The sequence below is a fragment of the Bactrocera oleae genome, chromosome 3 (genome assembly GCF_042242935.1).
Source record: "Bactrocera oleae isolate idBacOlea1 chromosome 3, idBacOlea1, whole genome shotgun sequence".
NCBI lineage: Eukaryota > Metazoa > Arthropoda > Insecta > Diptera > Tephritidae > Bactrocera > Bactrocera oleae.
In genome coordinates this window covers 27,404,226-27,429,623 of record NC_091537.1, presented here as the reverse complement: position 1 = coordinate 27,429,623, position 25,398 = coordinate 27,404,226, and the positions used below count along the sequence as shown (strand labels likewise).

At 34.2% G+C, this 25,398-nt stretch overlaps 1 protein-coding gene across 4 annotated transcripts in view; it reads left to right on the top strand.

Annotated features, from left to right (window-relative positions):
- The window catches only part of LOC106618028 (uncharacterized), a 77,953-nt gene that overhangs the window by 34,561 nt on the left and 17,994 nt on the right, over positions 1–25,398 (top strand). For 2 of the 4 annotated variants that reach the window (XR_004979084.2, XM_014235553.3), the window contains one exon: positions 3,242–6,511. The exons of the other annotated variants lie outside the window; for them this stretch is intronic. The gene's annotated coding sequence lies outside the window, so the exon portion shown is untranslated. Of the gene's footprint in view, positions 1–3,241; positions 6,512–25,398 lie in introns of those variants that run through there. 4 annotated transcript variants of the gene reach the window in all.

Below are 25,398 nucleotides of genomic sequence, written 5' to 3'. Positions count from 1 at the left end.
GTTATATATTACCATATCTTTTGTTTGCCATTGCAAATCATGCTTCGTACGAAGAATCTCATAACAGTAAAAGTCGTATAAAAATATGTAGTGAACTTTTTCTCGACTACAGAACTTTATTGTTTTAACTGTTATTCTAAAAATAATTCTGTACATTTAAGTGAAAAATATTACATTGTTTTAATATTTGAAGTAAATGCAAAAATTAACTGTACTTTTTGTAATGCAATACACTTTTATATTTATAAATATTTTTAATTTCCTCCAAAGCCAAAACAAAAGATAAAATCAGCTGTTTTGTGCGCATGAATGCGTTCGAAAATAGCACAACTCTTCGACTGTTCACTTAAATTTATGCATAATTTACTTTTTCATCTGCTATATATGTATGTATATACATACAAATATATGTATATCTTACTTTAGTTGTAAGCTTAATTGTAATGGAAATTTAACTGCGTGTATTAGCGTCTTATCGGGAATCGGAATTTGCGTTTAACGCAAATGGCAATGGTTTAAAATGACATTATCTATTAGTTGTTATTGATCAAAATTGTAAACAATTTTCAATAATTTTTTGCAACGTTTAGGGTAAGCAATAGTGTGGTAATTTATGCTTTCGTTATTAATATATTAGTATTTTGTGTTAATTCTATACAATAGGTAGATTGCGAAGAAATTAATTCAAAGTATAAGCATAAAAAAACAAAAAAAAATATTTTAATATCAAATACGTTTTATTACAAAAACAACTGTTTAACTTTTAATGATTTTTAATCATTTACTTACATATTTATGTATTTTCACTTTTTTAACTACGCAAATAAACATGCAACAACATATTTCCAAAGCGTGTAGCTCAGCTTATCTCAGTTGCTAATAATTTGAAAAAAAAATAATACTAATAAACTTCTACTACAATATTACTTCAGAGAAATTGTGATAAATAACAAAGTTATAATTTTTAACTGATTTATACCAGGTTTCTTGCCACCGCATAACGAAATAATTCGCGTTACAATTTGCCAGATACATGTGACAAGCACACATTATACATTTGCATGTATTTACCTCAGGCACGACAAACGAATGCTTCACTAATCGCCAATTACAGAAAACCTAATTAGTTTTTCACACATTTCATATTTGCTACGAATAATTTGTTACGTAGCAGCCAATTATACGAACCAAGACTTTTTGCATTTCACACTTGTAACGACAACACACTCAAGTAATAACTGTTTTCTTGAAAGTAAATCAACGCAGAGCAAGTGAAATTGGAGTGGAAATATACTTCTATTACAAAAAAATTTCGTTACCAATTTCTTGTTGCGAGGGAATGTCGCTGTGCAAGCAAAAATTATAGAAATTCAGAACACGACAGTTTCAGTTACAATTTTGTAGGGCGTTTGACAGACAACACATTAGTCATGATCGAGAAAAGGGAAGTCTTTGTTTACAATTACTATTAAAATTTGACAGTTAATTTCGTTTATGACGTCATGTAGTAATATTGTCCCTATCATTCTGGGAGTAAAATTTACTTCATACTTCAAGAAGCAATATTGCTTTGTACTCCCTTAAAATTCGGGTGTTTACTGATTTAAAGTTAGGTTAAGTGGTTTAAGGAAATTAATTAAGGCATGGAGCTGGCTTGGCATAATGGCTTCAAACATATTCCTTATCACATTAGTTGGCAATGAAACGTCAAATCAAGCTTTTCAATTTAAAAAAGCACAAGAAGTTTGCTTCCAAAAATCGTTTACTAAATTCACATTTAGAAAGGTGTACTTTTCTTTAAGGAAACATACTTTTAGCCACGCCCTAATGAGATAATACGCTCTCGGTAGATGCGTTACTTACAGTTACAGTTTTTGAGTGTTACTTGTTTGTGTCGTCTACGTTATACTGTCGAATTATTCTTAAAATTCTAAAATGTGTGAAAGTTTTAAGTTGATTATGTGACATTACAGATAGTTTTGAAGTTATTTAGCTGAAATAACAGCCAATCGTCAGAATCTTATATTCTATCATTGTTTGTAGTCTCTTCATAACTAAAATCCAGCAAATGTGACAGTAACGTGGTAAATGAATAAGAGAACAAACCATACAGTCATCATTAATAGTACACATTTACAAAATTTGTGTTACCGTTAATCGATCGTTAGTTCATTTGACGCAGTCAGCTGTTATGGCCAATTCACGTAGAATTTTTGCTTTGCGTTACGTCAGACATTTGTTTTGGCAGAAAAGTTCGATGTACACTTTTGTAGGAGTACGTTCACATAAAAAGTTTTCGACGCGAAGCCAAGCAAAATGTTGGGCTACTCTCATCTTTTTACCTTTGCCAAGCAAACGTCGCCATTTTTATAAGAGAGAAACACTGAAAGCAAATCATCATTATAGCATACCTTTTGTTTTTTGAGCTTCGTTGTTTCAGTATGAACTGCCACGTAAAACTTGAATTATTAATGCTTATATCGTTTACAATAAAACAATGCCCCGATTGCTTATCAGATAATATGAATAACGTCATACATGTCGCTTTAATATGTTTTAAATTTTGGATTGGAAAATTGAAACTTTATAAATAATAATATATGTATGTATAGTGAATATATTCCACTAAGCAATTATTTGGTATCGGCTCCAAATTGGCGTAATAAAACCCGTTGTTATTTTCAAACTGGAAAATCAGGGTGGGTCCTGTTATATTTGTTGTTGCCAAGCTGGTAAATCTCTTGAATAAATCATTTGTACGTATGTTTGATTTTTCGAATTCAAATCTCATCAGTTTATCTTAATTTAAAAATGTATTATTAAAAAAACTCCCAGTAGTAAATCATACGACACATGCACTTGTATATATCTACATAAATCACATTTTGTGTCACGAAGAATCAGGCCTCCAGTTTCAGCAGTTATCTATGATTTTTTAGGTTGGTTTTTAAGAGAATGTATGACTATAATAATGAAATGTTGTTTCTTATCTATATTAGGTTTTCCGTATGGTTATATACTATACAATTTTTAAAGCACAAGGAAGTACATATTATAAAACTCACAAGTAATATTAGATTAATTTTTAATCTAACCGATATCTCAAAAAATGCTACTTTAGAAGTCTTACAATCTAACCTATAAATGATATATTTATTACCAACAATTCTAAATGCTGAAACTAAGGCATTCTCGTTATTTTTATAATTGATATTGCATTTTTTGCCTTCTCATTTCCTAGACTTGGAGAATCCCCTTTTATTTACTATGCAGCATAAATGTGTATGATTGTAAGAAGCACATGTCCAAGTCGACTTATGCGGTATTTTAGATAAGAATATATGGTATAATTTTATAGAAACCAAATGGATTGAGTTACTTGTTATACTATTTATTAGGAACCTGTGTGTGACAAAAAATACAGCTAAAATGCATTTTAAACATTTTGACGAAAATATACTAGATTTGGATTGTGAAAGCGCAAACTAAACTAAAATAATTTTAAATCTATACTTATTCATTAATTAAACCGATTTTCGTGTGTAAATTAAAAATTTCAGCGGTCGATATATTTATAGGTGTGCAGAATATGAAACAGTATTGGCAAAGCTAATATATATCACCCAAGCTTGTTATATAACTCGGAAAGCCATATTCTATTCTGTCGTTAATTCATTAAATGGATTTACAAATACAAAACACGCATACAATTTTCTTAAAAATGCAAAACGTTCGCAGAAAATTAAAATAACAGTAAACATTTTCAAAACATTTTTAAAATATTAATTTGCATTAAAATATTTTTTGCAGAGTTACCAAAACTAAAATAATAATATTGCAAATTTCTTCGTAAAAATATTTAAAAAAAAAAAAACGAATAAATTATTTTGCAGTGAGTAGCAGGAAAGAAACAATATTTACACAAAAAAAATCAACCTAATGACATATACATACAATACATACATATATACGCATAAATTTATATAGAAATTATTGAATGTTATCAACAGAGAAACAACAAAAAATATTGCGAGCTTTTAATGTACTGTGAAAAAGACAAATTTAGAGACTACATACATACATCTTTGATAAATAAATAAACATATTTACTACATGTGTGGCTGAAAAGTGTACAGAAACAGAAAAACAACTAAAACTTAATGTTAACTCTAAAAGCATATACAAGAAAAATATCAACCAAAAATTTTTTATATATGTGCAACAATAAAAAAACAAATACACATATATAAAAAAATAAAGTTAAATAAATATTTTATTAATAATAAATATATATGTAATTGCGAGAAGTGAAAATTTGTGGTTGCGGAAAGAAGATTTTTTTGTAAGAAAACGTTAATGTAAATGCATGCACATTTAATAAATATATATATTATATTTTAATATATAATCATATGCATACATATATGTATACCAAAAAACAAAGAAAGACAAACCCAAGCAAATGTTAACATATTATTCAATACATATTTACATTAAAGAATATATCAAAAACCACTTCTTGCCTCACAGACAGTCCCTCAAAGTGCAAGTCATAAGCACACATATACACACTGATATACATACATGAATATGTATGTATATACATGCATGCATGCAATTAAGTCAACTGACACTGTCTACTTACATACATATTGAATACTAACACATTTTACCTATAAATGTATACCAAAAACAACAACTTTAAGACAAAATCACCAAGTAAACAAAACTTTGGGGTTAAATGTCAAATAAATTATAAAAAAAAGAAAAAAGACTAGTGTTAGTTTGAAACTATTTTAATTTTAGTAATTGCCAATCTTTTCAATCATCTCTTATATGTAACTGCTCGTCATATTTATAACATATAAAACTTTAATTTATTTCGATGACTCTCATTGTAGCTGTAGCCCTGCTCGTAACGCATTCCAAAGTACCAATATTTTTAGAACTAGTAAATTGTTAAATATTTACCGAAAAATAATTGAAAAATAAATTATTAAAATTTACATAGTTACATATATGTATACACTTAGTAAATTAAATAAAATTTTAGCAAACATACATATAAATATACATATTTTAGTGTACAAAAAAATTAAAATGTATATTAAAAAATTAAAATTAAAAAAAATTAATTTTAAAATGTAAAAAAATATAATAAAAAAAAGTATTTTGTTGTATTTAACTAAAAAAACAAAAACACATTATTATTTGTAAAAAATTAATTTTACAATAAATTTATTATTATAAAAATATCTTAAATTTTTTATTTAGTTTCATATTTTTTAAATATTATACGCTTACTTTTAGTACAAAACCAAAAATTTGCAAAATATAAAATTAAATTTAAAATTTAGAAATAAGAATGAATTAAAACTAAAAAATAAATATTTTATGTACGTATGTTTATTAGTGTACGGCGTTGATCGAAATTTATACTTACAAATTTCAGAAAAAAGGCATAATTAGTAATAATGAGAAATATATAATAAAACTATTACAAAACAGCAAACTGTAAACCTATTTTAATGAACTGTTTATAATTTGTAGAAGAAATCAAACGAATGTGTATTGTAGGCTGCTTCAACTGCAAATGTCTAGCTGAAATTTACTAATATGCATATACACAGATGATACAGGTTAAATGAAAACAAAAAATAAAATTGAATATTCGAAAAAAATCGATGTACCTAAAAATTTTAATTTCATGGCAAGGCATGGAAATTATGCGCCATTTATAAGTAAATATATATAAATACAAATATATGTGTGTGGCTAAGTAAAATTGTGTGGCAACAAATTTGTTTGAAACTAAAAAACGGTTTACAAATAAAAAATAAAAAATAAAAAAAATTGTGAGAAGCAAAATTTAAAAATCCAAAAAAGTCTAAAGCTACTGAAAACTTTTTAGCATACTTTTGCGCATAGAAAATCAAAATATACATATACATATTTAAAGCAAACAATACGAGGTAATTTGCCGACAAAATTCTTAGCATACTCATATATACATATATACACACTTTTAAATTTTGTATGTATTCGAAAATTCGAAAAAATTTTAAAAATCGCATTTTTGCATTAAAATTAACGTCGAATAACTAAATGTGCAAGCATCAAAAAATAATTTTTTTTAATGTTCTTATACTCTAAAGATATTTACTTATATTCAAACAGTGCTAGACAAGTAAAAGCCAACAACAAAACAAACAACAAGCATCGGTAATGTGTAATTTTGTAGTAAATAACAACAAACAATGCCTTTATTATTATATAAATATGAAATATTGCAAACATATTCAAGGGATTTGTTTAAAAATGATAAATAAAATGTTTTTCCTTTATCTACATACATATATATTTACATAAATTTACATAAAGTACGCGTGTTAAACAGAAGTTTTTGCAATAAAAAATGTGTATGAATGTATTGTGTAGCCAATGTTGAAGATATATTTGGGTTTAAATATAATATTATATAATAAATGTCCTTTATTTTGAATGTGAACAATCGCTTATGTTTTATTATTGAAATCAAGAGTGAGGTAAAGTTTATGTATTTGTTTAAACAAGTAAGGAAGTTCTAAGTTCTGGTGTAACCGAACATTTTACACTCTCGCAACTTACAAGGATCAAAACCCGGGAAATTACTTCAGGTGTTGGCAAAATTATATGTGAAAGGAAGTATTGATCCGATTCTACCCATTTTTGACACAAAAACATACTATTATCGAAAGTTTCATTTATTTATTTTATTATTTGAATTTCAATTATATATCTTACACATTGACCGATTTTAAAAAAACCGGTTCACTTGTCGACTATTCTAAATATTCGCTATTGCGTCGACAATATTTTGACCTAAACAAAAAATGTTATAATAATTACTTAAATAAAGTTAAACAAAATATTGTAAGTAATCCAAAATCGTTTTATGATTTCGTCAACTCCAAACGCAGGATTTCCAAATTTCCGTCCGCAATGAAATACAAATCTATCATTTCAAGTGACAATGGTATTATATCCAATATGTTTGCAGAATTTTTCAAGTCAAACTACTGTAATAATTCTTCCAAAACTTTTTCTTATCAGCAAGTGCTGTGTTCGAATACTTAATTTAACGCTCCAGTTATTTCTGAAGAAGACGTCCTTTTTAATTTAAATAAGTTAAAACCATCTTTTAGTTATGGCCCAGACATGATACCCTCATGCTTCCTAAAAAATAGTGCCAAATATATTTACTTGCCTTTGACAAGGATATTTAATTCCTCGCTTAAACACGGTATATTTCCTTCAATATGGAAACAGTCATTTATAATCCCTTTGCATAAAAGTGGATTTAGATCCAACATTGAAAACTATAGAGGTATCGCAAAACTATCAGTTATACCTAAACTTTTTGAAGCTATCATCACTGACCATATAACCTTTTCGATTTCCCCGTTAATTTCCTCATCTCAGCATGGATTTCGTAAAGGGAACTCGACTATATCAAACTTACTTGAATTTGTAAACCATGTATCATTGGGTTTTAGGGAACATAAGCATACGGATGTTATATACACAGACTTTAGCAAAGCTTTCGATAAAGTAAATATCTCGATTCTCATACATAAACTTGATCTGCTGGGCTTTCAGCCAAGATTCCTTCAATGGGTATCTTCCTATCTTTATAATAGAACACAACGAGTGATATTTGAGGATACACCTTCAGATAAAATTAATGTTTCTTCAGGTGTTCCGCAAGGTAGTCATCTTGGCCCGATTCTGTTCTTGTTGTTTATTAACGATATCTCTTCAGTAATAGAATTCTCAAAAATTTTATTATACGCTGACGACGTAAAGCTCTTTAAATCATACACTTCAACTGAGGAAAGGTGTCTGTTGCAAACAGGCTTAAACAATTTGGTTGCATGGTGTGATAGAAATGATTTGCCATTGAATCTCAATAAATGTAAGACGATGTGCTTTTCCCGTAGATCTGTGCACCCCTCTTCTTATGTAATAAAACACCATATTCTAGAGCAAGTTTTAAACTATGTTGATTTGGGAGTTAATATGGACCCTAAGCTTAATTTCAGTCTTCATATTGATACCATGGTCTTGAAAGCAAAAGCTGTCCTCAGTTTTGTTAAACGTTGGTCTAAAGAATTTAGAGATCCGTATATTACTAAAACACTTTATACAACTTTGGTTAGACCTATATTGGAATATGGCTCTGTGGTATGGAACCCTAGCTACCAAATCCATTCTGACAAGTTAGAGTCGGTTCAAAAACAATTTTTACTTTTCGCCTTAGCGCATTTCCGATGGGATGCTAGGGTAAGTCTACCTCCATACACTAGTCGTTTAAAACTTATAAATCTACCTACACTTTCTAGTCGTAGGGAAATGCTTGGCATAATATTCTTAGTGAAACTTTTGAATGGAACTGTTCGCAGTTCTTTTCTCCTGTCTGAAATTAAATTTAATATCCCGGTTCGCCTTTCGAGGCAGTTTAGACCTTTACTGCTAAAATCCTGTAGATCAAATTTTGAACTAAACGAGCCATTCCGCCGTATATGTCATGATTTTAATTCTCATTCCAGCACTTTTGACTTATCTGACTCACTTTTCAAAATTAAAAAGACTTTATTGTTTTCTCTTAATAAATGAAAATGTAACAATTTATTATATTGTAACTTTAGATCTTAGCTGTTGAAATTTTTGTTTCTGTAGCTGAGCAGTTTTAGATCTCAACACTTAAAAACTCTCTTGCCTTTTCTGACTCGGCTAATTCCGCACGTATGCGGATTGCGCCCCTCGCGCCAGTTGGGCGGGAGGAGGGTAATCGTTGGGTTTATTATTAAAAAGGTGACATACTTTAAACGCATTATTCACGCAAAGTTTAACCCGACAAAAACATTGTTGCTTGATTTGCATAGTAGAATCAAATGGAATTTAAAATGGTGTTATATGGGAAATAGGTGCGATTGTAATCTGATTTCGTCCGTTTTTGCACTTCTTTTTTAAAAAGAATGTTATGCACAGAATTTGGTTGAAATAGGTTAAGCAGATCCCAAGATATGTGTTTTCACCTAAAAGTGGGTGGTGCCACGCCCACTGTCTAATTTTGAAACCGGTTCCTATAAAGTCATCTCGTAACATCCCAAATATAAAATTTAATGTCTCTGACCTGTTTAGTGCTTGATTTATTGCGCTGTTAGTAGTTTTATAACATTACCGTTATATGGCGAGTGGGCATTTTCACACTGTCGATAGAGGTGCTAAAAACTTGTACTTTCCGTGAATTTTGTTATTATAGCTTTAGTGGTTTAGAAGATATGCACATTAAATCTATTAGGGGGCGAGACCACGCCCACTTTTTAAAAACAATTTCAACTGCAGATTTCCCTCTCTAATGTGATCCTGTATACCAAATAACAGTGTTGTATCTTATTGTGGAGCTTAGTTATCGCAAATTATTTGTTTTTGGCGTTTTGTGGGCGTGGCAGTAGCCCGATTATGACCATCTGCAATACCAACCGTCTTACGGTACTAAGAAACATGTGGATTAAGTTTCATAAAGATATCTCAATTTTTACTCAAGTTAAAATTTTCACATAAATTTTGAGGTTATGTAATCTTTATCTTTTCATTATCTACAACTTTGTTATAAATATTTTTTCCTAAACTAAACTTTTTTCCTAAGACTAAAAGTTATGCCGGAAATCGAGATAAACCGAGATTTTTAACACTTACAAAGTCAACCACGCCCCTCGCCATTCTTTTCCTCCGAATCTCTTCATTTATGGAATTACGAAAAGATGAAAGCCTCTAAATAGAAGCAAATGATCAAACGGTCTGATCCAAGCTGCCTTCTTAAAGTTCATCTTGGTGACTATTAAAAACGAGGCAATCTACGTATCCAATGATAAGTAGTATTCTGAAACAGGCGCTTAAGAAAGTATTAAGGATTAAGTTAGTTGCAAATTCAATAACTAAAATTTTTTCTTAAAAGTGGTAGACCGATTCAACAGACAATACCTTTCGTACTGGAACGTGGGTTCCATATCCTGCGCAAAATGTTATTATTTAAATGGAAGTTGCTAAAGTTTCAGTTAACCTCAAATATTTCGTAAAGCTATCACAAGATATGGGTGCCGATCAGATTTTCTTGCAAGATTGAGTGGATTAGGTAAACTTTGCAAATTCAAAGCCTGTTTGAAAAAGGTCCAATCAGTCTATTACTAAAAATACTGATTTCAGGGCAAGTGTTGACTTCTTTCCATGCTTTTCGGAATATTGATATCCTTTCAACAGTTTTATGAATTATTCCTGTTCTTCCTTTCCATATAAATCCACTGTAGTTAGTTATCGAACTCTCTATTACGATAGTGTCTCAAGCCTTTTGGAAGTATAAATTAAAATTGCCAAGGAAGAATTACGCTAATGTAGAGTAGATATAGTGGCTAGGCCTTTAGCAGGCTAATTGTGATACCACCGGGACTAAAGTCCCGTCACTTTATTGTCTCCTCTCTGAACCTCCCCGTGCTTTAAATAATCGACCGAAAGTGTCGTCTTAAAGACGGCAGCGACCGTACTAAAAGTTTTCACTTCAAAGAAATTTTAATATTTTGTTCAAAGTGAAATTATTTGTGGAAAAAAATAAGTAAAAAGATCTATACATTGTTTTAATTATCAATTGTTATTATAATGCATACCTATATTAGGTCAAGTAAAAAGTTCGTTCGGTTTTTATTTAAGAGATGGCGTTATTGTCCATAGTACTAGTGTTACGAGTCGCATCATGTCATACTATACGGCGTGTTTATTCGCGCTAAAAGTTTGTCTTTGACAGTTTTTCGGTTGATTGACTCAGTGCGTTCTGAGCGCTCGTCAAAGTTGGACACCAGCAAAGAGAAAATTCGCTATATTTTACAATTTTTCTTCGATCAAGGCGAAAAAGCAGCCAAGGCGGCTGAAAAAATTAATTTAGTTTATGGGCCCGATACTGTAAACGAACGTGTAGCACAAAAGTGATTTGCTAGGTTCCGTTCCGGTAATTTCTATGTCAAAGATGCACCACGCGTCGGGAGGCCTGTCGTCGAAAATTGCGATAAAATCATGGAAATAGTGGAAACAGACCGTCACGTGAGCACTTATTTAATTACTGAGGAAATAAAGATAAGCCAGAAAACCGTTTGGAACCATTTGCATAACCTTGGATTCAAAAAAAAGCTCGATGTTTGGGTGCCACACGAACTAACGCAAAAAACATGATGGACCGAATTTCCATCTGCGAATCGCTGCTGAATCGCAACAAAATCGACCCGTTTCTGAAGCGGATTGTGACTGGCGATGAAAAATGGGTCACTTACGACAATATCGAGTGCAAACGGTCGTGGTCAAAGCTCGGGGAAGCGGACCAGACGGTGGCCAAGACCGGATTGACGGCCAGGAAGGTTTTGCTGTGTGTTTGGTGGGATTTGCAAGAAATTATTTACTATGGCTCCCCTATGGCCAAGCGTTCAATTGAGCCCTCTACTGCCAACGACTAGACCGCTTGAAGGCAGCACTCATCCAGAAGAGGCCATCTATGATCAACAGCAGCCGAATTGTGTTCCATCAGAACAATGCCAGACCACACACGTCTTTGGTGACGCGCCAGAAGCTCCGAGAGCTCGGTTGGGAGGTTCTAATGCACCCACCTTATAGTCCGGACCTGGCACCAAGTGATTACCATATTTTCCTGTCCACGCGCTTAATGGTGAGAAGTTGGCCTCAAGAGAGGCCTGTGAAAATTAGCTCTCCGAGTTTTTTGCCAATAGGGACGCAGCCTTCTACGATAGGGGTATAATGAGGTTGGGATCTCGTTGGCAACAAGTTTACGAACAAAACGGCGCCTATTTGACTTAAATCGGACAAATGTACACAAAGTTATCGTCTTTTGAAAAATCAATAAAAAAAACCCGAACGAACTTTTTACTTTACCTAATGTCAGGGCTATTTTATGCTTCTGTTGGTAAAATAACATTAGATTTGTTAGAATTTTTAATAATTTTACATTTCATACAATAGTGGCAACACTACTGCCCATTGTCGTTAGCAAAATTAGAAATGATTTTAATTTAGCGACAGCGACAACTGCAAGCCTGCTGCCGTGAAGTCGTGCTGTTGTCTAAATAAATCTTAAAATAAGAACGTGTGTATTTAGCTTTGTCTTCGTCTATGAACGTGTGTATTTAGTTTTGTCTTCGTCTATGCTTGTGTTCAGCACTTTACTATGAAGTAGGATATTAGATTCACTAATAGATCAAGGCATTCTTTCACTAATTTCGACGAAACCCTAAGAAACTTTTTGTAATTTCAAAGCCGCCTGGCTATCTGTATATATGGTATAAATATATCCCTCACACTCACACTCCTTGTCAGAACAAGCAAGCTTTCTCTAAATGCTGTGATCTCCGCGTGGAAGACACTGCAATGGTCCGGTATACGGTAGACGATTTTGATATCTAGTTTTGTTGAAATGACTCCTAATACAGTTATCAGTTATATCCTACTTGGACAACATACAAAAAGCTAATAATTCGAACGTAGTTGGATTCCACAACTGCAACCAGTATGAATGAAAAAAATATTCAAGCCAAGGCGGATGGCTTGACCACTGACCACTGGCCTCGTGATATTTGATTCAAACATTTTGTGGAGGCTTGTAGTCAAAGATTAAAGCCAGAGAAATGCTCAAAGGCGTTGGCAAAACTGTATATTAAAAAATGTTGCGAAACAATTCAACATTTATTATTCGACGAAATCGTAAATAGATGGAATCTTACTAACTTATATCGAAGGTCATGTACTCACTTAGTTTTGTTAATATATTTTTAATCGCGTCAACGAAATTATATTAAAATCAATGAGAAATATGTCATATAAATTAAACCGAATAGGCTAAATTGGGGATATGAGGTTTCGACATAATTTTCAAGGAAACTTGTCGACTTAGTTCCATTAATATTATATATAACACACATTTTGACCAACATGTACGGGTTAAAGTCAGGTGGAAAGTCGGAAAGTATTATAAATGTTATATTGGGGCCAGAGGAAGAGACAGGCTGATTGCTGATTGATTAATGTGGACGTTGCTCAGGTATACTTGAGAACATATTTTCAAGCAATTTTATAAATACATATTTGGTATAACTCAGACACTGAACGACATATTCGTCATAAGGCTTGTTAGAAAAACAAAAATCATTATATATAATCTGTGGGAGAGCGGGTTATTCATATATATGGTATAAGGCCACCCGGAAGTTTGAGAGATGTATATTAAGTATATGGGGTATTGACCCATTTTAACTATTTTTGGCAATACCAAGTACTATTAACATCCCACATATGTTACCTGAGTTTCATTAAGGTGTACTTATCATCACCAATATATATATATATATAGTAAACTCAGCCAGATATTCGAAAATCGTGATATTAGTATATGAGGGCTTTCACCCGATTTAATCCAGTTCAGCCACAAAGATACCTACATTGTTATAAGCAAAACACGCTCTTTCATTTTTACTAAGATAACTCAAAAATCTTTGTATTAAATATATGGCAGCTAAGGGAAGTATTGACCCGATTCAGACATACAGACATACTATTATCAGTAAAGGATCCTCTTTAAATTTCAATTACATATCTCACACATTGATCGATATTTTCGGTAAAATGTTCGCTGTTGGAACTGGGGTCCACATATTCGGTATCTGGGGGCTTGAACAGTTTTGGTCCGATTTTGACAATCTTTGGTCATAAGATGGCGCACTATTCTGACAAAGCTTTGGTTGTAGTCCAATTACGCTCATTTTTGCACTGAAATATAATAATGTCAAGATAATACTACATAGCTAATTTGGTCAATACCCTTAGAGTACGTCCCGAGAAATGAGTTTTCACATAAATGTGGGCGGTGCCAGGCCCACCGTCCAATTTTGACCCCAGCTCCTATAAAGTCCTCTCGTACCATCTTGGATGTAAAATTGAATGTATCTGGCGTACTCATTTATTGATTTATCGCGCTTTTAATAGTTTTTAACAGAACCGTTATATGAAGAGGGGCGGGGTTATCATCCGATTTCAACAATTTCTACAGTGTCAGTAGGGGTGCTTTAGAGATATGTCTTTAGCAAATTTGGTTATTGTATCTTAAGTAGTTTATAAGCTTGCACGAACAGACAGACATCCGTCGCTCGGAATTATTTATATACTTAGTATGTATAACTATATATTTATCTCGATTAGTTTTAGGTGATACAAACAACCGTTAAGTGAACAAAACTCTTGTACTTTGTAGCCACATGATGCAAGAGTTTAAAAACAGTTTTTTGAGAATCTTTGTTTTTTAATTTTTAAACTCATTTCCGAAAAAAACATTCAAATTGTGAAAACACGAAGACAGTAGAAAAGAAAAAATTAAGAACATTGAGGGGATACAAATTCATTTCGATTAAAGGAAAAATAAAAATAAACAGAAGGGATTCAGTTTTGCTCATTTAATATTTTTCATACCTTTATTTCATATTATAGTTCTAAATAAATTAATATAAATACATACTCGTATGTCATATTATTGTTTCACCTTTAATTTGCCGTTTGAGGTGATAAACTTCACGAACGGACTGTCACTGTAAGTACTCTGTGTAATTTTAAAACAATTTTCTTGTCTTTCAAAATATGAAACGATTGTTAATGTTGGAGTTTTAAGTCGTTATCTTATCGGTCATATTGTTGCCAATAAAAACTATCGCAATAAATATTTCATTGGCGAGGTTGTTATTTGTATGTATGTCAACTTATTTGCTTGCAATGATGAGGTTGCTTTGAAACGATTCAAATTTAGTTTATGCTTTATTTAGATTGAAAAATGAACAGCAAGAAAAATTTTCTAAGAATTCATTTGCGAATGAGGGAGGACTCAGGCCTTTCTGATTTACCTCCTTATGCTCAAAGTTATAAAAAATACATTTTTATTGAACGAAAAATTGAGACTGCTGTTTCATAAAACTAATGATATTCTTGAAATCCAACAAAAACATCGATCGCATTAAGGACACTTTAGTAGACTTTCCTTAAAATAATGTGTATTATATAATATACCGAATTTGTAAATTTTTCTACCCGAATTTAAATATCCTTAGCAAAGTACGACCTCCGCCACGCTGAGGGATCAGTCATCTAATCTAACTTAACTCTGAACGAATTTTATGAATAAGTTGTTCATTACGACCGATAATATATATATACCGTTCCTATAACAGTCGGTTCTACGTAACTGGAACGGACCCGGATTTTTTCCGGCCAAGGACTGTCAACTCAACAAAATTCTGCCGCTACAACAACAACAACCGATAATATATATATAGTATACAGTTAACCAGGGATACAGACGGATATTAGTATAAGATTGGTGTCTAAGGAAAGATATGAATCAATATCGCTATTTCTTAATACCAAATCAAGTTATTTTTAGCGCCAAACTGGTTCAATCATATATACGGTAGACCTTATATATTTCCTCCTCACCTAATTTTATGTTTGTACCATGAATTAGCCTTTGACGAATGTTATGAGTTCAATTTAAATATTTACTTTAAAACATACCCATTTATATGAAAGTATGGTATGAGTCGCCTGAGAAATAAACAAAAACAAGAAAAAATATATATACTATAATACTCTTCACAAATAAAAAGTTTCCATCCAAGAATTGGATGTTGATTCGTCAGTTTAAATCACAGCTACAAGTATTTATATGCTATAGTGTTATTTACAATTTGCTCGGAGATTCTAGGGTTGCCTTGGACAATAATCCATGCCTAATTTCCTGAATTTCTTACCAAATAAAAAGTTTCTCATACAAGAACTTGAGTTTGATCGATCAGTTTGTATGGCAGGTATATCCTAAGATGGGTATTTATTTTATGGTCGGGCGTACCGAACATTTCATACTCTTGCAACTTGCAAGGATTAAAGCCGGGAAAATACCTTCAGGTGTTGGTTAAACTTTATTTTAAAAATTTTGCGAAAGAATTCAACATTTATTATTCGATGAATTTATGAAAGGATTGCAATCGAATTTGGTATTTTATTAAGTTGTATTATAAGTCATAGACTCACTTAGTTTTATTGCTATATGTATTTTACTTCGTGTCAGCTAAAATTATATACTTGTATTATAGCGCGAAACTATATATATGTACAAGTAAGGAAGGTAACCGAACATTTTATACTCTCGCTAGGTAAAATGATATACGGGATTACACACAGATACAGAGGTTCCTTACAATAACTTGATTCAGATCTAATTTCGTGAATCGGCAATAAAAAATTAAATTTTTTTCCATGCAGGCACTTTACTCCGATCGTTCAGTTTATATGATAGCTGTATGACATAGCAATCCGATCTGAAAATTTTTTTCCTAGATTATATTCTTGCCTTAGAAAATAACTCATGCCAAATTTCGTGAAGATATTACGTCAAATAAAAAAGTTTCCCATACAAGAACTTGATTCCGATCGATCAGTTTGTATGGCTGCTATATGCTATAGTGGTCCGACAAATGAGCAGCTTCTTAGTGAGAAAAAGGCAGGTACAAAATTCCAGATCGATAGCTTAAAAACTGAGGGACTAGTTTGCATATATACAGACGGACGGACGGACGGACAGACGGACATGGCTAAATCAACTCAGCTCAGCTCACCATAAGACACTGTCACACCACACCAATTCACATCCATATCACCACACCTACTTACCTTACATTCCACACCTACATACCATACATTCCACATCACTACACCATGCACCAACACGCACACAAATACAACTTAACACCGATTACACCACCATGAAGACATCAGCAGATATATAAGGGACTAAAAGAAGGATCTCCCCCGCTTTTTAGCATTTCGACTCGCTAGCGATCAGATCTTCGAGCACCCGCCTAAATCGACTCCTTTTTTAATTAGTATAATAATTTGCCAACGGTGAGTGAAGTTAAAATTAACTTTTTAAATAACTTAAAAATGGTCCTTCGAGCCCTAGTGGACGGCACTATGGGTAGTTGAACATAAAAGAGAAAAAAAAATATTAAAATAACGTGAACCAAAAATTGTTAGGTGAACAACAAATAATGTGAAACAAAAAAATTTAACAAACAGTGAAAAAAAATTAAAAAAAAAAAGGTGCCGTGACAAAAGTGCGGTGCGAAAAAGTGAACAAAAAAAAAGGTGATGTGACAGTTATTACAAAAAAAAATACGATCAGTAATTATAAAAGCCTAAATCCGCGTATTTAAGAAACTTAATTCGAATTAAAAACTCTTATTAACTAGAAGAGTTTGCGGTTATATATTTATACGGAAGTTAAAATTAATTTTGTCGAAAAGAAAAAAAAACTCTATTTATCTAAAAGAGTTTCATTACATACGAGCATATAGCTTGAATTCCATCGGTCGACACTGAGGAATTTTAAATTTATTTCTTTATTTTCTAAATGAGCTCAGATTCAAAAGAATCCCAAGCAACACAGTCTCTAAAAGTACCTAAAATGATTTCTGAAGAAAATAGTCCATGTACACCTGCAGAAGCTACACGCTCTAAGTAAGGTGCTACAAAACAAAAACGGGTGAAAGATATTTCATACACCAAAGTCTAATACGATACTGCACTCGATTTTCATCTTCGCCGATTCAGGACAATTCTGAATCGGTATTAGACCAAGTACGAAAACTGCTTAGACTAGTTTGAAGAAACAAAAGCAGTGATTTCGGATCAATTAAAATTAATTAAAGCCATTGCACCTTCTCCACATCCGAGAGTAGAGCTGCCACAAATTCAATGTCAAGAGTCAAATTCAGGTATCCATCTCAAGGTGCCCACATGTGATACAGAAATCTTTCATGGTGGTTATGAACAATGGCCATCCTTCCGGGACATGTTTACAGCCGCTTACATAAACCACCCAAAATTAACAAATGCACAAAAATTGTATCACCTCCGATACAAAACAAAAGGTCAAGCAGGCGTCATAGTCAAACAGTTCGTACTAAATGATGATAATTTCAATCTGGCTTGGGAAGCTCTAAAAGCAAGATACGAAAATGAAAGAATATTGGTCGATAAGCAAGTAACGATACTAATGAACTTGCCTAAAAAATTAAAGAATTTCTAACTACCCAATATGAAATAGCAGAAAGGGTAGACAAAAAACTAGTTAGAACTAAGAACGTTCAAAACGACCTCAATAGAAGCTTCAATAGACCCCAAACCAGTAGCAATAACAATTTAAATAGAAGTTTTTTTAAAAATCAATCGTTCACATCCGAACAGTATAAACAAAAGTCATGCGAACTATGCACGAGAGGACATTAACTACAATCTTACGAGAAATTCAAAAAATTAAAAATTATAGAAAGAAACTATTTCGTGAGATCAAAAAAATTATGTACAAATTGCTTGTCACATGCGCATACATATAAAAATTGCAAAAGAAAATTCAATTGCTTATAAAGTCACAAAAGACACCACTCAATACTTCATTACAGCAAATTTCCCATATTACCTCAAAGAAGCGAATTAAAGCAGAAGCTATAGTCTTACCGCAGCTCACAAATATGCTTCCAAGCTATCATATAAATAGCGAACATTGGGAAAAGCTTTCACACCTTAAACTAGCAGATCCCAACTGCAACACCCCCGCTCAAATAGACATTCTATTAGGCAGCGATCTCATACCACAGATAATACTCGAAGGTATTCAGAAAATTTCAAATACACTATTGGCACAAAATACTATTTTCAGTTGGATCCTAAGTGGACTAGTTACGGAACCAGTTACAACCATGACCAGGCTGAGGAAATCTCAAACGAATACCTCAATTCACAATTAAAAAAATTTTGGGAGTTAGAAGAGCTCGCCCTATATCAATTACAACCCCAGAAGAACAGTATTGTCAAGACTTTTACAAAGCCACAACTACTAGATCAGATAATGGTCGGTACGTCGTACGACTACCACTTTAACAACAATTTCCCAACACAATCGCCTTAGGTCACTCTCGCACCTCTGCAATACAGCAGTTTCAAAGTGTGAAAAAAATCTACTTAAAAAAGGCGAACTCAAACCAGTATATGATGGTGTGATGGAAGAATATCTCCATTTAGACCACATGGAGGAAGTAAGTCCATGCGAAAAAATCATCAACGGCAAATACTACTCATTTTACTTGCCGCATCATGTAGTGGTAAAGCCAGACAAAAAAAACAACTAAAGTAAGAGTTGTCTTCAATGCATCAAGATCCACCAGCTCGGGGAATTCCCTAAATGATATCCTATTTAAGGGACCCACGCTCCAACCAGATTTAATGCTACTCATTTTAAATTAGCGTATATTTAAATACGTATTTAACGGCGACGTCGAAAAAATGTATAGACAAATAGTCGTACATAAAGACGATCAAGATTTTCAGCGAATTATTTTCCGAAAATCTCCCAGTAGTCCACTACGCGACTATAAACTAAAAACAGTTACCTTTGGCCTCAACTGTGCTCCATATTTAGCTATTCGAACCCTCCACGAACTGGCAGAAAACACAAAGTCAGAATTTCCTCTGGCAACCAAAGTGTTAAAAACTCAAACGTATGTAGACGATATCCTGTCTGGAAGTCATACTCTTTCACAAACATACGAGTCACTAGCTCAAGTGACACAAGCCCTCAAAACCGCAAGGTTTCCGTTATAAAAGATAACGGCGAACCACCCTAATATCTTAAAGGACAAACCTAAAGAAAATCTGTTGGACACTAATTTCCTTAACCGCCATAACAAAATGCCAAATTTTATCCTCTGTGGCAAAACTTTTCGACCCCGCAGGATGGCTATCGCCAATTATGTTACAAGCCAAAATCCTAATCCTAAAGAATTATGGTTATTATGGTTAGATGGAACCGACTGAGACGAACAAGTAAAACCACTTCGTTTAGAAAAGTGGTCCCAGTTTACGAGCAATCTAAATGATATCTCACAGATACAAATCCCACGATGGGTAAATTATGCCCCAGAGCACAAAGTCGAACTACACGGCTTCTGTGACGCTTCTGAAAAGGCATATTGCAAAGCGGCACTGCGACCACAAGTCACTTACTAGTAGCAAAAGCAAAAATGGCTCCTTTAAAAACAATAAGTCTACCACGACTTGAACTATGTGGCACGCTACTAACAGCCACTTGGCGACATGTAACCAGTGCTGACAATCCTGCTGATCTAGGTACAAGAGGATGCAAACCCCTGCATCTTGCCACCACCACGCTCTGGTGGAATGGCCCCCGATGGTTAACAGAACCTCCCGATTCTGGGCCACAATCGCCCATGCGCAATATAATTGCCCCAGAAAGTCGAAAAATCGACTCTTTTCACACAACAGTGGATGATACTGACATCCTCGAACGATTTTCATCGTTCCCACGAGCCCTCAGAGTAATCGCTTATATGCTCAAGTTCATAGAGCGACTCAAAATTAAACTAAAGGGAGTAACTTCATTATATTCCCAATGCGATACAGTGACGCACCTAGACTTACAAAAAGCAAAGGTCGCTCTTATCGCATATACTAAAGCGCGCCACTTCAGCCGCGATATATCACTATTGAAGGAGTCAAAACCTATTGACAAGAGAAGTCCCCTCTTAGTTCTAAACCCATTCCTCGACACGAAAGGTCTTCTTCGTGTGAATGGTCGGCTTGCCAATTCAAGCCTAACGTATAACGAACGCCATCCCATAATTATACCAGAGAAGTCTCGACTTGCCGCATTACTCATCAATTATATCCACATATTAATGCTTCATGCCGAACATTGCCTCATGCAACATATGGTCCGCCGGGAATTTTACATTCCCCGACTTAAGCCCCAAATAAAGAAGTGCATTTTCTTGTGCAAAATCTGTACCACGCACAAGCAAAAGATGCGAACACAGATTATGGCAGCACTTCCTCCGGAACGCTGCAACTTTGCTCTGCCTTTCTCCATACAGGTGTCGGTTTTGCTGGGCTTTTTCAAATAAAGGCGTCCATGTTAAGGTCTCTCTGATGAAAGGCTATGTGGCTGTTTTTGTCTGTTTTACGACAAAAGCAGTGCACCTTGAGCTTTGTACTAGTCTGACGAAGGAGGTTTTCCTTGCGGCATTTGCCCACTTCGTCGGTCGACGCGGCTTTCCATCGAAGATCATGAGCGATAATGGTAAAACATTTATCGGTGCTCAAAGAGCCACCGAAAAAAAATTTGTGGACTTTATCAAACAAGTCTCACCTGAAATTGTACAAAAGTACGCGCCCCAAGGCATTAATTGGCAATTCATCCCCCCAAGCGCTCCTCATATGTATGGTTTATGGGAATCAGCTGTAAAAAGCTTTAAATCCCACTTCAAAAAAGTTGCTAGAAATTACAAATTCAATTACGAAGAATTTAAGACATTATTAATTCGAATTGAAGCCGTGCTCAATTCACGGCCTCTTACAATCCTTTCGCAAGATCCCTCCGATTTCACAGCGTTAACTCCAGGGCACTTTCTCAAAGGAACACCCATTCTGGCCTTACCTGAGCCGAGGCGTGGAATCGCTATCCTTATTAAATCGCTGGGAAAGAATTAAAATTCTCCATCACGATTTCAGCCGCCGATGGAAAGAAGAATACATAAAGGATCTACATAAACGATACCGTTGGAAGACTTCTGAACAAGCACCAAAACTTGGAGATTGTGTCATCATCCATGATGATTGTCTACTTCCTACCGAATGGCGGCTTGGGCGCATAGAAAAGCTACATTACGGCTCCGACGGTCACATACGAGTGGTTGATCTTCGTACACAAAGCGGAATGCTAACTAGACCGCTCGTGAAGCTCTGCTTTCTCCCAACCGTCAAAAAACCAAAAAACCGAAAAACTCGTTAATAACCGTTAAAAATAACAAATAACTAATAAAAAAATGGTCCATCAATACGATGACCAATTCATGCCACATAGCGTGGCACGATCATCCATATCCTTTATATGACAAATCTGCATAATTAAACAACTCTTTCATACAGATTAACATGGATGTGGATACGCCAACTGTGCGGTCGGCTACCAACGTGCCACGCACGGGGCCTACCCCAACGCTCCGATCTGCAGCTGAAACTGCCCCTGCAAGTGCACCTGCAATGACACCGATGTCCCATTTGTCGGCGCCCACATCGCCCGCAACATTGTGGAATTTTAAGAGGTATGCGATCGTTGCAACGACAGCAAGTTGCCCAGGCACACGAGCACTGTCTCAACTGCCTATCGCACACGCATGGGACTCAAGAGTGTGTGTCCACACACTACTTCATCGCACCTCGAGGCGCGACGTCGGTCGGCCACCTACTCTTCGAAGCCGCGCAACAGGACCTCGACCCTCAACTCGTGCGGTACATCCGCGGAATGTAACACCACGGCGTCGACAGCCTAGACCGCAACCACGTCGTTCCACGGGTCTGAGCAGCGTTGTGGCAACGCTACAACAGCTGCAGCGACTACTAGGCTAATCAATTGCCTAGGGGGGTCGAGATGGCTAAATGAGCACTCAATCCCCCCTCACCATAAGACACTGTCACACCACCACACCAATTCACCTCCATATCACCACACCTACTTACCATACATTCCACACCACTACAACATGCACCAACACGCACTAAAATACATCTTAACACTGATCACACCACATGAAGACATCAGCAGATATATAAGGGACTAAAAGAAGGATCCTCCCCGCTTTTTAGCATTTCGACTCGCTAGCGATCAGATCTTCGAGCACCCGCCTAAATCGACTCCTTTTTTAATTAGTATAATAATTTGCCAACGGTGAGTGAAGTTAAAATTAACTTATTAAATAACTTATAAATATACATTTTATAGAGTCTCCGACGTTTCCTTCTGGGTGTTACAAACTTCGTGGCAAACTTAATATACCCTGTTCAGGGTATAAAAATCATGTGTCCACAAATTTGGTGTTTGGGTCCTTGAAAAGTTATTGTCCGATTTCGACAATCGTTAGATAAAATATCTTGAGCACACTACTTTTTAACCTAATAACTTCATTGATGTTTGATTTGTGTACTGTAAAGTAAAAGAATCAGATGGAATTTAAAATTGTGTTGTATGGGAAAGAGGCGTGGTTGTAGTCCAATTGCGCCCATTTCTACAGTGTGCAATAGGATAACCTAATACACCAAATTTGGTTCAAATTGGTTAAGTAATTTCTGAGATATAGGATTTTAAAATTTTTCCTCCAGCTCCTGGCTGTGAAATTTAATGCTTGTGCCTCTTTTATTCAGTGAGTTATCGCATTTTGAGTAATTTTCAACATAACCGTTATATGGGAAGTGGACGTAATCATTATCTGATTTTTTCCGTTTTCACAGTGTATAAAGAAATGCCAAAACGACTTCTTCTCAGCGAGTTTGGGCGGAGCCACGCCCGCTTAAAAAAATATTTAGCCCACAAGTGTCCTCACCACTGCGATTCCCTGGAGCAAATCACAGTTTTGTATCTTAATTTAGTACTTAGTTATAACATTTTATAGGTTTTCGTTTAATGGCGTTTTGTGGGCGTGGCAATGGTTAGATTACGCCCATCTGAAATAACTGTCACAATGTGTGAGTTTCATTAAGATGTCTTAATTTTTACTCAAGTTATCGCTTGCACGGACAGACGGGCGGACAGACAGTCACCCGATTTTCAACTCGTCTTGTCACCCTGATCATTTATATATATATATACAAGTATAACTCCATATCTATCTCAATTAGTTTTAGGTGAAGCAAACAAACAATCGGTGAACAAAACTATCACACTCTGTGCAACATGTTGCGAGGGTATAAAAATGTTGCGATAGAATTCAACATTAATTGTTCGACGAAAGCGTGATAAATTCACAATTAATTACTTCCCATCAGCGAAAATTATTTTAGTCATCCTCAAGTGAAATATATGTATGTGATATCAACCGACGAGGCTAAATTTAATATATTGAGTTGATATGAAATACGTCAACCAAAAGATAGGAATTCATTTTATTAAGGATTATTCATTATATTATAAGGCTTAAACCAAGACCAATTTCATATATATAGAGCACCAAAACTATAAATATAATTTTATAACTTTAAAGAAAACTTTTCCACTTAATTTTATTAAAATATTATATACACTGTTATTAGAAAGACAAGCTCTTTTAATCTCATTAAAATAGCTCCCACATTAGCCGATATATGTAGTATAAAGAAATATTGACCTGATACAACCTATTTTTGACACAAGGTTATATTACTTGTATATAAATATATTCATTTGTGCTTGATTTGTGTAATGGAAAAAGAAAGAATCATATAAATTTAAAATTGCGCTATATGGTAAATAGGCGCGGTTGTAGTCCAATTGCGGATCGTCAGGATAATTTTCTGTACCGAATTTGGTTGAAATTGGTGGAGTAGGTCCGTAGGTATGTAATATCACCTAAATGTGGGCGGTGTCGCGTCCATCGTCCAATTTTGACGCCGGCTCCTATAAAGCATTCTTGTATCATCCCGGTAACAAAATGTCATGTCTCTGGCGGATGCAAACATTGAATTATCACGATTTTATTAATTTTTAACAAAACCTTAATGAGAGGCGGCGGGATTATAATTCGATTTCATCAATTTTTATACTGTCGGGATACTACTTATAGGATTTGTCCTAAACGAATTTGGTTATTGTAGTTATAGTGGTTTAGGAGATATGTACATTAAGCTTATTAGGAGCCCATTTTTACAAAAATTTTATCCCACAGTTGCCCCTTGCTACTTCAATTTTCTGTACCAAATTATAGGTTTACATCTTAATTAGTGGTTAGTTATGGCATTTAATAGGCTTTCGATTAATGGCGTTTTGTGGACGTGACAGTGGTCCGATTACGCTTATTTACGAATTCGTCCTCACTTTTTTGCCAAAGAACACATAATATATTCACATATAATATTTTCGGCATTAAGCTAAAGTATGTTCAATACTATACGTTCAGTTAATTCTGCTAAGATATCTAGGATATTGACCGATATATACGGTATAGGTCAACCGGAAGTTTGAAAAGCTTTTATTGGGTATATGGGAGAAAGGGGTATTATTGGCCCGATTTTATCTATTCTTGGGATTACTCCATATTATTTACACAAACCGATGCCCTCTGAGTCTCCATAAGGTACCTCAAATACCGTCAACAATATGTATATAAGGAGTAAAGTAAACCGGATGCTTGAAAATCGTGATATTAGTTATATGGGGGCTAG